The 17,185-nt window shown below is 31.3% G+C and overlaps 1 protein-coding gene across 1 annotated transcript in view; it reads left to right on the top strand.

Annotated features, from left to right (window-relative positions):
- LOC142317936 (zwei Ig domain protein zig-8-like) overlaps window positions 1-17,185 on the top strand; it is a 551,031-nt gene that overhangs the window by 205,434 nt on the left and 328,412 nt on the right. The window lies entirely within an intron of this gene.

The following is a 17,185-nucleotide window of genomic DNA, read 5'->3' as shown; positions in this document are numbered from 1 at the left end:
CGATTCCGGTTACCACACCTCTCCCTGCATTCCCCTCTAATGCCCTAATGGGCTTTACCGGAAGTCGTCTTGTAGACCCTATAAACTTGATAACGCAACACAGTCATCAATTTGGGGTTGTCAGGATGGTACCGATGCAAATGCCTCGGCAGACATTTCCATCAGTGTATTTACACAACCTATTATTGCCTCTCTCCTTTTCTATTTAGTCTCTGGAACCACCGCAAGGAATTACTTGACAGGATGAATGAGGATAATATGCATGAATGAGAATCAGATGTAGTGTTGCACAATCTCAGGTATACCACTCCTGACAAGTGTGGTTAATTGAAACCTAACCACCAAAGAACATCGGGATCCACGATCTAGTACTAAAATCCGTATAAAAGTAACTTTTACTAGGATTTGAAACTTAGAATTCTCGACTTCAAAATTAGCTGATTTGCGATGACGAGTTAAACACCACACCAGCCCGGTGGGCTTACCTACTATCGCCTTCGTATTCGATCGACATGTGGATCCTAGCCGTCCCGTACGGTGATTCCTCAAATTCAGTTGTAGCTTGCACAATAATACCATCAGCCAATTCCGGTCATGGACCATCTGCAGTCCATTGATTTGATAAACTGTTTATTTATGTAAGATGGAAAAATCAAGGATGATACAGGCGTAATCTTATCAATCATTTATTAAATATAAAATAATGAAGAATACAAATATATAATAAGATAAGGCCTCAACGGCAACTGACTAACAACAGTACTTATCGCACATCTTTCCCGTATACATATATAAACTCGTACAACTTATGACTCAACTTTGTGTGTTTCTTATCCGAAGATGATTTTGATTCGTTCTTACTTTTATTGAAACTTTTTTTTAATCATTTAAACTTATTTTCTCAGTACCCAAAATCAATTAATTTGTAACAACAAATCTTTAAATTCTTGCTAATACCGCTATATTTTATTGGGGGTGATCTCAATTAAAAAATCTGCTTTCATTAATTCTAGCCTTATGGGCTAATCTAACCTTGAAATTTACAAACAAAAAATTTCATTCCTCTACGAAACACGATTTTCAAATCTTTACCTAACTCCAATCTACATTAAGACGAAGAATATATTTGAAGAATTTTATATACTATATCATAAATCGGAAAATGCCGATGTTCCGGCCGCGATTGAAACTGTTCAGAATCTTTACCGCCAAGTTTACCGGTTTTAATAATCCGCATTATATCATCGCATAATCTATACCCATTCTGATTCATTTTTACTTGCTGCAACCAGCTTTTAAAATTCTCCAAATATCGTTAAAATTACCCAATAATTCCCCAATCGCTCTCACAGACACAAGATTCGGTACATCTATGCTTAAACGCGCTGCTACGGTCGGTGACGTTGGATTCGAAGACGCTGCTACTGGCGGTACTGGAAACCTGTGTTCTACCCCGTGATGTAGAAAACACCTCGTTGACTGTTATCTGAAATGTCAAGAACGAAAACTGCTATTTCTGCTGCGGCTACGCCTAGGCGCTGGGTCTTCTTTCTTCCGCGAGTAGGCTTTTGCTTAGTTCCTGAGAGCAACGTGGTAGCGTTAGGTGTCAGCTGCCATCTTCGGAAGACAGAACTCATTACTATCCTTCGTGGCGGATTACTGATGTAGATGTCCTTCGGGGCATCTGCATCGGTGGCATCTCACCGTGGCCGGACTGAACACTGTGGAATGTGATCAGTTTGAGGGCAATATGTTCTCCGTTAAGCCATTGCTGGCTAGGAACGGAGAGGGTGGTGTAGCGACCTGACAGTCTACGAGGCGGGATCTTCTGCCCTCGGGGGGGAATTGAGATGCGGCTACGCCTGCTGCAGTCTGAATATTTCCTCCATCAATGTCTGAACGGTCTACCGTGTCATATCCTGCATTAAAATCTTTAACAGCGTCATGATCTGTTATGGTGAATCCATCGATGAATTCTAAGCTGTACTGGAACTAGATTGCATAATATCATATTGTTGGAACTATACGTTTTGTCACCGTCGCTTGATCTGCTTCATTTGTTGACAATATAACTCTAACTGCTTTTGTATTACGTACAGCTCAAAGTACAAGTTCCAAAGTAGAATATCTCTTAATTCATTCACAGTCAAATCTGCTCTCATTTTCGCACAATTTAAAACGACAACGAATTTGAAAATTTCAGGTTATATCCTCTCAATCAGCTATCGAATGTAAAAACAGCGATTACAAACAACAATTGAACCATCCTAACAAAGGTTTGTTTATGTTTATTTGTTATCAAGTTACATCCCGCTTCTGAAATATAAGATAGGAAAATCAAGGAAGACACCGGCATAATCTCATCAAGCATTTATTGAACATAAAGTAACGAACAATACAGCTGCATAGTGAAAATTGGCCCCAACGGTAACATCTAACAACATTACTCTTACAAACAAACACGCGCGCGTTTATGTGTTTCTGCTTACAATATAAATATATATTTTAAGAATAAAATAAGTTACGTTTTCTTTTATGTATTTTATTTGAATCAAAAATTTGTTCAAAACATTATATTTATATAATTTAAATATTTATTTTTTAAAGCGTAATTATAAATTATGAAAATTCATAATTTTTTTAACAGATCCAGATATAAAATATATTTATTATTTTATTTTACATCCAAGTTGTCTTACAGTGCCACGAATATCACAGGACGAACTCAACGTCCTTTAAACATTATTTAGTAATCTCTTGATTCCTTTAATTAATAATATAAATTTTCCTTTCTCCGAAATTTCTTATAAAAATACATTTTTTTGCTTGACTAAATAGACATTCAGAAAGACTTACCTGATTGTAGAATTTCACCTTTGGTATTGAAACTTTACGTAAGAAGTCAAGATTATTATAAGTTTGACAGTTAACGTATTTTAGGATATTTATAGTTCTTATAAATAACAACATTTTAATTATTTTTGGGTTTTTATGAACTTAATATAATGATAGGTAATTTTTTTCTCTTACTTACACAACTTTTCTGTTACACATAATTCGATTTCATGTTTGAAGTTTCTTGCCAATTTGCTGTGCATTGTCTTTCAATTTAAAAACAGTTAATTTATGGCTTAACTGCCACAAAAAGAAACATGATATGCGTCCTATATGATACACTAGTTATCTCCAAAATTTGACTTCCCATTTAAAGAATAATAAACATCTCCTGCCAGGCTTGCTGTGAGAAATGAGATAGAAATTTATAAAAAAAAATAAAAATAAAACTAACACAAATATTTTATGATGCAGAGATATATTTTAGAAGTAGGATAAATAAATAATTTCTGAAAGTTTTATTGAAATATATTATTTATATCCGCTAACTTATTATGAAAGTGATGCAAAAGTATTTTCATTTAATTATATTAAACCAGTTTTAAGTTAAAAACCTATTCTTTATTTTTTTCCGTGTAAAGAAAAATAACTTTTCAATGAAATTAAAAATGATATGTAACTAAACCTACTGTATCAGTTTAAAAGTTTTCTGTTGTTCGCCATTGCTGCCGTCTGGGAGTTACGGATGTGATTGTCTCATACCGCAGAGTAGATTGCTTCGTTGTGTACGTGTCTGTGCGCGCAAGCTCGCGGATATATATATATATATATATATATATAATGTATATATATATATATATATATATATATATGTATATGTACATAAGGGTCCTAACTGACTAGCTGACTCATTAACGCACAGCCTAAATCTTTTAACCTATGTTAGGTGAATTTTAGAGATTACATTACTTTTTTAACGTAGGTAAACATTCAGAATGGATTTTGGAAAACTCCATAGTGGATGTTTAAAAATCCTATAGCTACAGATACAGTCTTGTAAATTGGCATTTAGAGTTTTCTTTGAAAATAAAAAGCCACGTGTTTTTGTCATTTACCAAAATTAAATTGGACGATGAAAGGAACGGACCAAAAATTTCCCACGCAAAAGCCAACCACAAGAAATAATTTGAGAAACCAAAACTCTCTTGAAATCAAATAGACCAATTTCCAATATGTCCACTAAAACATCAACCTTTAAATTATGATATTATTTTAACAAAAAATCTAATTTTCTTTTGAAAATTCATTCTAAGCACAAATCCTAGAACCAATCGAACACAACAGCGGGCATCAAATATTATATATATATATATATATATATATATATATATACTAGCATTCCCGTCATGGCTTCGCCCGCGCTGTATGGTTACTTGCGTTTCCCGTCGCTCTGCCCCCGGGACCCTTCTGTGATCAGTAAATTCATGCTTTTGAAAGTACGAATGATAAAAAAAAGCCTGTTCAATTTATAAAAAATATCAGTATATTGGTATTTCTCCAAAGCAATAGATTCTTCAATAAAAGACCCACTGATTGGTTTACCATTTCCCGTCGCGGCTTCGCTCGCAGAATTCTTAATCAAAATTGCAAACACAAATTACCACCACAATTTTAACAAATCTGATAAAGATTGATTCATTAGCGGTAGTGTAAAACAGGGAAAATGTAATAAAAAGAGTTATTTTTTACTTCACAAAATATTAAAATTCAAAAACCCGAAATTGGTTTTCAAATATTATTTATCTGAGGAATATTTGCTAGCACAAATTGAGTGAATATCTTGTTAAGCATAGTCGTAAATAGGGAAAATTTTCAATAATTGTTCGAAATTTTTTTATCTTGCTTCACCCCTTTCAAGGTCGAATTTCTAAAATTTATATAAATTTATTTTTAGATTTTTACAAGAAGATTACACATACCAGAAATGAAGTCGATATATTCATTTGTTACCAAGAAATAAAAAATAAAATATAGTAAATTTCATTTTTACTCAATTTTAACGCTTTAAACTCTCAATATTTTTTTTAATGTGATTTACACTGTGAAACGAATGTGCATACAAATTTTTATCAATTTATTTTCACTAGTGCTGGAGTTAATGGGCGTGGATTTTGAATCAGTCACATGTTTTTTTTTTTAAATATATAGATGTATGTAATATAAGGGAATTTATGTTGATAATATATTTTACTTGTAAAGTGTGTTTGCAAAAAAAAAAAATGTTTATCCACTTAGCAAAATATAACAAAATCATTTAAATAAATTTAAATATAACATAACTGATCAATAAGTATGATTCAACTTTACATTTAATCTTAGATTTGGATTAGAAGTTAAAAAAAAATTAAAGAAATATAAAATTAGTTACAAATTATGTTCTTTTTAAAGTTAAATATTAACAATAAAAAATTATGTTTTTTCCTTATATCCTAATTTTTTTAAAATTAATAATTTAATTAAGTTTGAATTAAATAAATTGTGTCTTGACATTTCTTTAAAAATATTAATGATTTTGGATCGGAATTTTCTGCCGTCAGATTATTTGTAAATTTAAAAAGTCATAAGTAAATAACTATTTAAAATATTACTACCGGAAATTAATTTTAATCTTCTTTAAAAATGTTTACATTTTTTACTTCGTACAAGGAAGTATTGTGATCGCGAAAAATTTCGGTTTTCAGATATCAACGGAAATATCCATTTTGACCATCCGTGAATCCATTTTGACTAGTTTCGACGTGACATCTGTGCTTACGTATCTGGCATAACTCAAAAACGATTACCCGTAGGATGTTGAAATTTTGAATTTAGGACTGTTGTAACATCTAGTTGGGCAGTTCCCCTTTTGATTGAAATAGAGTGAACCAAAAGTGCCCAAAAGAGCACAAAATCAAAAAAAAATTGGATTTTGAAATTATTCTTAACTACAGTAATCAGCTCTCATCGAGAAGTTTTTAAAGATACTTCACAAGTTGTACTTATTTTCATTAGTTGCAGAGTTATAACCAAATAAATTTTAATTAATGAAATTTTTGGAGTATATATAACGGCACGTAGCAAAGGGGAATCAGACTTGAATTCCTTTTTTTCAAATTTTGTTTTTTAATTTAATACAATTATTTATTATTAATTATTAACCTCTCATTGTAAAAAAAGTTTTCCTATGAATAAATTCTTCAATAACAAAAAAAAAGAAAATTATCAGAAATTATTTTTTTTTTTTTGTCTTCAGTCATTTGAAGCAGCTCTCGAAGATTCCCTATCTAGTGCTAGTCGTTTCATTTCAGTATACCGTCTACATCCTACATCCCTAACAATTTGTTTTACATATTCCAAACGTGGCCTGCCTACACAATTTTTTCCTTCTACCTGTCCTTCCAATATTAAAGCGACTATTCCAGGATGCCTTAGTATGTGGCCTTTAAGTCTGTCTGTTCTTTTAACTATATTTTTCCAAATGCTTCTTTCTTCATCTATTTGCCGCAATACCTCTTCATTTGTCACTTTATTCACCCATGATTTTTAACATTCTCCTATAGCACCACATTTCAAAAGCTTCTAATCTTTTCTTCTCAGATACTCCGATCGTCCAAGTTTCACTTCCATATAAAGCGACACTCCAAACATACACTTTCAAAAATCTTTTCCTGACATTTAAATTAATTTTTGATTTAAACAAATTATATTTCTTACTGAAGGCTCGTTTCGCTTGTGCTATTCGGCATTTTATATCGCTCCTGCTTCGTCCATCTTTAGTAATTCTACTTCCCAATTAACAAAATTATTCTACCTCCATAATCTTTTCTCTTCCTATTTTCACATTCAGTGGTCCATCTTTGTTATTTCTACTACATTTCATTACTTTTGTTTTGTTCTTGTTTATTTTCATGCGATAGTTCTTGCGTAGGACTTCATCTATGCCGTTCAGAAGTTATTAATGAAATAAAATTTTATATACTCTTTATTTTAAAAAAATGTGTATATGTAATTTAATAAGGGTGCAAGGAAATCATCTGGGGTCTAAATCAGGTTTTTTTAATGATTACAATACTTTTATATATATATATATATATATATATATATATATATATATGTTTAAAGAAAGAGTTGAAATAAATGGACTTGTCATTAAGAACGATTTTTATCCAGTATAGTCCGTTCACCATACTAGTAGCATGACTCCGACGATTTATTTACACGAACAAAACATACAATAAGTATGTTTTTACCCCTTAACCGACCCTATCTTAACCGAGATGACCAGCCGCCGTGGTTGTGCAGCGTCTCGCCCTTTCAACCGGCGGTTAGGGTTCGAATCTCGCTGAGGCACGGCATCTTTTTACTATGCTACAAATCATTCGTTCAATCCATAATTAATTAGCCTCAGAAGTTTTACGCTTTATTAGAAAATATACCAGGATGTGAAAATTTAAAGGAAAATGACGCGCAATACTGGTTACAGTCGGATTCAAGGGAACAAACATTTAAAATATATGATGATGACGAGAGTGTAAAATTTTTTACATAAGAGTTTAATGAGATATTAGTGACGAAAACAAACCGATTGCTGAAAATGAAAAAAATTCCCACAAAGAAGGAACTATATTTCTCACAAACGCGCTCCATGACTTAACAGATAGTCTCAGATCAACCAGTTCTGAGATGTTTGGTTAATTGAAATCCAACTACCAAAGAACACCAGTATCCATGATCTAGTATTCAAATCCGTATAAAAGTTACTGCCTTTACTAGGATTTGTATCTTAGAAATCTCGATTTCAAAATTAGCTGATTTGCAATGACGAATTACCCACTACTCCAACCCGATGGGTTAGATCTCACGTTCTTAGACGAAATTAAGAGGTCCCACGGCTAATTTGACGAAACCGTATCGTTAAGAGCTCCCAAGAGAGTAAATTTAATTTTCTACCACAGCAATTGAGTTTTTTCTACGCCAAAGATAAGCGTAAATAGTTTCGTAGTAATAATTTTTTTGTTCCTGAATAATTAGTTAATTTATTATAAAAAATATATATTTAAGAAACCATGTGTCTGAAAGTTTATTTATTATTTAAACCGAAATATTTTTTTACATGATACATTTAAAAATATTTCTCGAAATTTAGTAAAACAATACAACCAAATTTACCTTATTTATTTCTATACGACTGAATTCAAAATAAAAGCAGCTATGTTAATAAATTATAGTTTAAATATTTAATATTAACAAAGCGACCTTCGTTGCTATAGTTCAAGGCCATCAGATTTAATCACGTAAATAAAAACAGTAGTATTTAAATAAAATATTAGTTATTATACTTAACTATTATGATACAGTATCATTTAATTGTTGGTAATTTAATTATAATTTTCAGTTGTATGTTATTTAACAACCAGCTAAAACAACTTCCAAAACTCATATTTTGTATCAACATGTACCTCGTGTTAAAATTATTTAACAAAGTAACTTTGTACTATTAAAAATTTTTTCATATTTTAACAAAAAATTTGATGTAGACACACATGACTTCCTTGTACGATTATGAAATTACATATACACATTTTTTTTTTTTAAATGAATAGTTTATAAAATTGTCTTTCATTAATAACTACTGATATTTTTTCTTTTTTTTTTTTATTGTTATTATTAAATTATTAATTATTGTAAAATTGTTTTACAATTAGAAATTAATAATTATTAATAAATCAATATATTTAAATTAACGAAAAAGTAAAAAAAATATATGTGTATGAAGTCGGAATTGAACCGATCTGCTTTGTAACCGATCCCCTTGTAAGATCCAAATATTTCATTAATTAAGATTTCATTTAGCTATAACTCTGAAACCATTGAAAATGTACCACATACGATATATGGTTGAAAAACTCTCAATGAGTGCTTATTACTGGATTTAAGAAAAACCCCAAAATCGAGATTTTTATTTGGATTTTGGGCTTTTTTGGAGACTTTTGTTCCAAAAATTATTCATTATTTAAACCAAAATATTTTTTCACATCATATTTTAAAATATATCTCGAAATTTAGTAAAATAGTTCAACCAAATTTAACTTATTTATTTCTATATGACTGAATTCAAAATAAAAGCAGCTATGTTATCTTTTTTACTTAAATATACCGTTGTTAATTACTATGACTCGTCCAATAATTCTGAGTAATAATCTCCTCTGCAAGTATAAACTTTTAGGTTTTGTGACCCATAATGTTCTTAAATTTACAAAACTATTTTGCGTTTTTTGCCTATTCAACTTGCTGAAAAGCTTAAATAAAGGTTCTATACCTCTGTATTTTTAACTTGCTTTTGTCATTCTTAGTACCACATTGAAGGAAATATGAATCACATATACAGGTTATGAAACTTTAGAGGGTTTGTCAGGCAGAGTTTGTCGATTGCAATCAAAAGAGGTGTACAATTAGATCTTACAACAGTACTAAATCCAAAATTTTAACATCCTACGGCTAATCGTTTTTGAGTTACGCGAGCGAGATACATTCGCACATACGTACGTGTAGAGGTCACGCCAAAACTGATTCAAAATCGATTCACGGATGCTCAAAATGGATCTTTCCGTTTAAATTTGAAAACCGAAATTATTAGGGATTACAATACTTTTTTTTACTTCGTACAAGGAAGTAAAATACTGACATTAGCAGAAAATCGTATTGATATTTTGATTAAAAAATAATGTAATAACACTTTCCCGAAGGCATACCGGATATATACATTAAAGTGAAATACCAGATAGGAAGGAAATAAAGAAGGGATAGTACACGCCGCAAGCAAAACCTCACTAGCACGAGTTGTGGCGGCAGAAAATGTGAGAGGAATTTTAAAATTTTCATTTTTCATTACTTTCTCTATTTCAAGAGGAAAAAAATGTTAAAATTTGCTTCGCTGTTTGTCTGTAGTAACTCACAAACTTTATAATTCTAGAATCGTTATGGTAAAAGGAAAAGTTTTACTGGGTGTTATAAATTTAAAACATTATGGGGAATACGGGCTAAAAGCGGGGAATACAAGTAAGCGGAATAGATTGTATTACAGAAGGGTGTTCAGTAAAGGATTCAGTTTGTAATCCAGTTAAGAGAAACAAATATTATTCACCGATAAAAAAGGAATAAATCGACTTAAGCGGAAACTTAGGTGATGTCAATAACGGAAACTTCATCTCATTTGTACATCTTCCTCTTTGTAAAATATTTTCTTTTGAGACCGATTTATTATATGTAAATGCATAAATCTTTACTTTAAACCGATAAAAAAAGAAACTTTCTGTTTTTAAAAATATTTTTAAATAGCCTTTTTTCATACTTTTGTGAGAAGCTTCTTCTCACAAAGTAGTACGATGTTTGTAAACAGATTACAGAAGTTCAAAACTTTTACAAAGAATTCCATTTCTATTTATCTATTTTAGATTCTAGATTATTAAATTAAAAATAGAAAGTAAAAATAGTAAAGAAAATATAGATCATTAAAAATATCTTGAGCCCTAATCCACCTGTCTTAATTTTTATTTACCTGTCTTACACCAGAATCTATGAATAGAAAATTACAGTATGTTAGACATTTTATAATATCTATTAAAAAAGAAAAACATAATAATCTTTTATATAGAATGAAATTTTTAAATTATTTGTTCAAACATAATCACAAAGATACTATATTAGAAATACAATAAAAAATTCGTCAGATTAAAAACACATTTAATACATAAAAATATTTGTTATATCAATTGTATGTGAATTATGTTCGAAGACGATGATAAGCAATGAATTATAGTCGATTCTTGCAAGAATAATAAACATCCAATGCTAGGCTTACTAGAAAGAGTACCTGATGAAGAACGTGAAAAGCGGTTACCTTTGTCACTTAAATATACCGTTGCTAATTATTATGACTCGACCAATAAATGTGGGTAATATTTTCCTCTGCAAGTAAAAACTTTTCGGTTTCGTGAACCCACGATATTCTTAAATTTACAGAAACTATTTTGCATTTTTGCCTATTCGACTTGCTGAAAAGCTTAAATAAAGGTTCTGTACCGCTGTATTTTTAACTTGTTTTTTTTTTATTCTTAGTACCTCATTGAAGGAAATATGAATCACATATAGAGGTATTTATATATATTATGAGAACTTAAGAGGGTTTGTCAGGCAGAACCTCACTCTTAGTCTGTTCAATAATTCTCTCCCATTAAATTTTTTTTTTTACTCTGCTCCCCTGGGCCGGTCCGACTGGTTGGTATTACGCCACCCAGGGGAGTTCCTGTTATACTCTAATGGGTCTCCCCACCTACCGGCTGTATGTCCGGCAAGGCAGGTCGGTCCACCGGTCAAGTCTTTTGAGTCTCATTTGCCCTTCTGTATCGCTACGCCATACCTTGGAAAGTCGTGACGCATCGATGGGATTTTTACACTTGTACAGACCTATTCTCCCTCGGAGTCCCCAGTGGATCCTTCGAATTGACACACCTAAGCATGCCAGCACTCACCACTGGGGCTATCCACCCTACCCTAATCTAATCACTCAGAAGCCCAGTTTCCTTTCGTCTTCGTTTTTTACTGTTAAGATATTCCTGATAGTTCCTTCAATTCTTTTCCAATTGTCCTCACTATGTATGTTACTCGTAATCTCCTTAGGTCTCATCGTCGATAAATTTGTGTCCCGTCTATTTTGTATCCATCTGATGCATTCCTTGAAGGTGTGGTCTGCATCGTCCTCAATGCCGCAGTACAAACAGGCCGGCGTTTGTCTTCTCCCAACTCTGTGAAGGTAATAATTAAAATTACCGTGGCCCGTAAAGTACTGCGACAAAAAGAAGTTCACCTCCCCGTGTTTCCTACTGATCCAACTCTCAAGGTCAGGGATTAGCTGTTTTGTCCTGCTAGCAGATCCTACCTCTCTCCACCTTTCTTTCCACCTAGTTATCAGCCTATGCTTAGCCTCCTGAGTTTCCAGTCCTTGCGATATCTCTACCCTGTAATGGGCCATTAAGTCGATTGGAGGTACTGCTGCCAAAACGCAAAGTGCCTCATAGGAGACTGTTCTCTAAGCGGAAACCACTCCCAGCAACAGCCTCCTATTCGTTCTCACAAGTCTATTTTTGTTTTTCTTGATTCGTAATGAAGTCCACCATACAGGCACTGCATACAATACTTTGATCCTTATTCAATTCGCATAAATCTTCCCCATTAAAACCTAATCTCAGAAAACATAACATATACACTATTTAATGACATGTCAGGAAAAGAGTAATTCAAATTTTATTATTACTGTAATACTAAGTTTTACTTAGTAGAATAATTAATAAGCGTGTGTATGAGTGTACACACACACACACACACACACACACACACACACACATATATATAAATATATATACAGAGTGTTCCGGGAGGAATTACCAAACTTGGGGAACTGATTCTGGATACTAAAATGAATAAAATTCATATCGACATAAATTCTATTTTGTTTTATTTTCTTTCTGGACTCCATTTTATGATTTTCAACAAAAAAATTATTTTTCAGGAACCGGTAAACCTACTTTAATAAATTATGGCAAGTCTGAGACTAGTGTCACATTCTACAAAAATGAAAAATTTTGAAAACACCACCTTCAAAATGTCAAAATTACAGCCATCTTAATTTTATAATCTTCAATATCTTTGTAATTATTTATTTGATCAAACTTTTACTTTTACAAAATTTATTAATCATTTTATTTGAACAAAATGACACCTCATTTGTAAAAATTCTTTGACAAACAATCGAGTAATTGCAGATAAATAAGTTGTCATTACGCTTACACACCGTAATGCAAGTTGATAATTTTTTGCTTGTTTTTATTTCCTCCACTAAATGTAAGAAAAATTAATAATAGTAAATTAGTAAAAATGTTCACCTTTCGTAATTACACAGTAATTAAGTAGTTAAATTGTATTTTCTACAACAAATACCAGGCAAATATAAAACAAACAAAAACTCTAATCATTTTAAAAAATCTTCTGTTCTTCTTCCTCATGGTTTAGGTATCCTTCCGTTACGATTACACAAGCTGATCTTTTCATCTTCCCCTTGGACGTCCTAAATTTCTGCGTCCAGTTGGCTTATACTTGTAAAGTAGCTTAGGTATTCTCTCTTTTCCCATTCTTTCAACATGGTTTGTCAAATTAAGTCTGTACATTTTGATTCAATAAATAACATCATATATATTTAATTTATTTCTGATGTCAGTGTTCCTCTTCGTATTCGACAAATGGTACCATACGATATTTATTAAAAATCCCATTTCTGGGAACTGAATAAAAAAAAAATCTGATATGGACACCGCATGACTCCCTTGTACGACTTTAAATTAGATTAACATATTTTTTTAAAAATTTAAGTTCTTAAAATTTTATTTCATTAATAACTTCTGGTATTTTTTTTACCGTTATTATTTATTGTAAAGATTTTTTTTACAATACGAGGTTAATAAATCAATATATTTCAATTTAAAAAAAAAATATTAAAAAAATATATGTGTATGAAGTCGGATTTGAACCGATGCAATGTGCTTTCCCCTTGTACGATCCAAATATTTCATTAATTAAGATTTTATTAACTATAACTCTGAAATCAATGAAAATACGTACCATTTATGTTATATTGTTGAAAATATCTCAATGAGAGCTTAGTACTGCAGTTAAGAAAAAGTACAAAATCCAATTTTTTGGTATTTTGGGCTTTTTTGGACACTTTAGGTCCAGTCGATTGGAATCAAAAAGGAGGGTGCATAACTAGATGTTACAACAGTCCTAAATCCAATATTTAAGCATCCTACAGTTAATAGTTTTTGATTTATTCGAGATACATATGCACATACGTACGTACAAGTGAAAATGGATTCAGGGATGGAAAAAATGGATATTTCCGTTGAAATATGAAATCGAAATTTTTCACGATCGCAATATTTCTTTTACTTCGTACAAGTAAGTAATAAAACGTTTTGAAGGTTAAAAAAATATGAAATCTAAATTTCTTACATAATACGTCAAGAGCAAAGATTTCCTACCATGTAAATTGCATAACATATGTAAAATGTAAATTCATTATATTTTATAGGTAACACAAAATCTAAACTTATGCAACTACAAGTTCCGGACACACTTTATGTGACTATAACAATAATATACATACATTTATAAATATTATTATTATTATTTATAAATATTCAATATAATACACTTATATCAAACGAACACTCATATCATAGAATATCGAATGGAGTATTCTGAGATTAAGTTATGATCTAATTATTGTTCTATATTAATTACACTCTACGCGTATCAAGTACTCTGTTTTGCTAATCTATGTAATATAATTCTAAGAGGCAGACACTTTCCCTTTCTTTCAATAAAAATAAAAATTTATATACATATTTTTTATTTTTTTTCATTTAAAAAAATAATAATAGTATTAATTTAAAAAGCACGTGTGTTATGTCCTTTGTTATGATTGAACTTAGGTTATCAAATAACAAATAAATAATATTTTTAAAAATTACCTAAACATTGGTATGAAGATAAAAGCAAGCGTTAATAACAATTTTAACTATTCAAAAAATGTTTTCTTATCACACAAAAAAATTCGGAGAGGTTAAAACTGAAGGTACAGAAAAAATAATCAAATTACTCTACAGAAAATTCTAAGACTATAAAGTTTGAATGAGGAAGATTGGTTTAGTATTTATTAATCTAACCGATGTTTTTTGGTGGTTGGGTACAATTAACCACACATCTCAAGAATGGTCGACCTGAGACTGTACAAGCAAACACTTCATATACATGTCATACATATCATCCTCATTCATCCTCCATCATTTCTTTCATCATCCAAGTAATACCTTACAATGGTTCCGGAGGCTAAACAAAAAAAGAAAAAATGAAGTTTGGTCCAGTGGTAAACTCATTGCAAATCAGCTGATTTCGAAGTCGAGATTTCTACTGTTCAAATCCTAGTAAGAGAAGTTACTTTTATACGGATTTGAATACTAGAACTTGGATACCAATGTTCTTTGGTGGTTGGGTATGACCTTCAGTTTTACTGAAGGTCATTCATATAGCCATTTTTTATATTCTTCTGTTTGAAAAGTAGAATAAGTTGAAATAATTTAATTGTAGTTAATTATATTTTGCAGATATAAGGTATAAAAATCGTACATTAAAACGTATTAATAGTGTTGGAATGTTGAAATATATCATTATAATAATAAGAATTATGTAATTATAATTATATGTATTATAACCAGTTTATTTAAAATGTACAAAATTGAAATTTATTTGCCCGGTAGAAAGATACATTACATTAAAAAGAAAGGCAACCATGAATTTTTAAAATTAGTCCTAAACTTCAGAAGGTATAATTATTTAAAAATTATAATATAAATATTATTTATAATATTAATGTATTTGAACTACTTTTAATTGAAAAAAATAACATTGATATTTCTACTTTATATATGAAAATTAAAATATTAAAAGATAAAAAAAGAAATAGTTTTAAAATTATGAAAGATTTTGCGGAAAATAACTAAAAGGACAGACCAGGCAAATGAGCAGCTACAGCGCTGAAAAATATACTAACTAGAAGTTAAATTTAATACTTTCAGAATTATGAAATAAATAGAAGTTAAACAAGTATTTAAAAAATAATACTATTTTAAATAGATATTTTAGAAAAGAAAATTATACTGCAAATCTTTCATAGATTTATCTGTCTGGAAAAAAAAATTCATAATTATCGATTTTGTAAGAAATTTAGAATGAATGATTGCATATAAAAGAGCTATATAAATTATTCGTTCTTCAGTTAGTAAACAAAACAGTTTTAATATTCATTTCAATAATCGTAAGTAAAATGATTTTAATTTTATTTTCATGCCTAGCGCTATATCAGAGCTATAGCTTTAGAAGAGAAATTATTGTAATCGGTTCAGTTTGGGCATATGCGGTTTACACCGGATCGCATATACGTGTTATATCATCAGAAATACTCGACCGATTTTGACCAAACTTTGTCAGTTACTTCTATATATGGGACATTGTTGCTATTAAATTTTCAACTTAAAAGGTCATGGAGGTGAGGTTGTAGAGCAAGGTCAACCTCAGTATCTCAAGATCTCACTAATTAAGATTTATTTTTCTTTGGCAGATTTGTTAATAATTAAAAAATAATAATATTTTCCAAAAAGTATTTTTTTTTTTTTAAAATCCCGTTTCCAAAAAATGCTCTAAATAAACTAGTGGCTAAATGGGTATTGTGCATCATTAGTACCCCCTTTCCCCGCAAGGAGCGTTAGTGTTGCACTGATAAACGGCTGCTATAGTCGTCTTCTTCTTTCTTTTTCTGTTTAGTCTCCGGAACCACCGCAAGCTATTACTTCTAAGGTTGAAAGAGGATGATATGCGTGAATATAAATGAAGTGTTGACATGTACAATCTCAGGTAGACCACTCCTATGAGTTGATCATCACCTATCGCAGTTTTTTACATGAATGGTTCCTTCAATAACTATCTGCACAAAATAGGCAAGAGAGAAGAGCCAATTTGCAACTACTGCAACGAGATAGATGATGCTGAGCACACCTTTTTTGAGTGCAATAGGTGGGACACACTTAGACATAGTAAGACACTCACAGATATAACTCCAGAGACAACAATAGACTACATGATAAGAAGCGAGTCAAACTGGAATAATTTTGCTAGTTTTGTTAGACAAGTTGTTCTACAGAAATACTCCGATGAGAGAAGACAAGGTGTTGGCTAGAATAGGACTGGGTGGACAGCCTTGCTGGTGAGGTCCAGCATGCTGCGGTGTGTTGGCACCGATGAGCCACCAAGGACTCCACGGGTAACAGTCAGGTAACAGCACACTGAATACTGAAGGGACCCGGCGCCGCGTCGCGGCGAACTGGGTCTGGCGTGGTATCCAAAAGGGCAATATTAATAAAGAACTCTCAAAAAGAGCTAACCGGTAGGCCGACCTGCCATCCCGGTATATAGCCGGTAGGTAGGGAGGCCTATTTGAGTTTAAAATCACTCTCCTGGGCGGCTTAATACCAACAAGCCGATGAGAGAAAATAAAAAAGGTAGACCACTCCTGAGATGTATGGTTAATTGAAACCCAACAACTAAAGAACTGTAGTAGTCTGCTATGTTGTTACGTCACTGGTGAGCGAGCAGTAAAATTAAATAAATTAATATTTAAAATGTAAAAAAGTATTTAAAGTGG

The sequence above is a fragment of the Lycorma delicatula genome, chromosome 1, assembly GCF_047948215.1.
Source record: "Lycorma delicatula isolate Av1 chromosome 1, ASM4794821v1, whole genome shotgun sequence".
NCBI classification, from domain to species: domain Eukaryota; kingdom Metazoa; phylum Arthropoda; class Insecta; order Hemiptera; family Fulgoridae; genus Lycorma; species Lycorma delicatula.
This window is presented reverse-complemented; position numbering and strand designations above follow the sequence as displayed.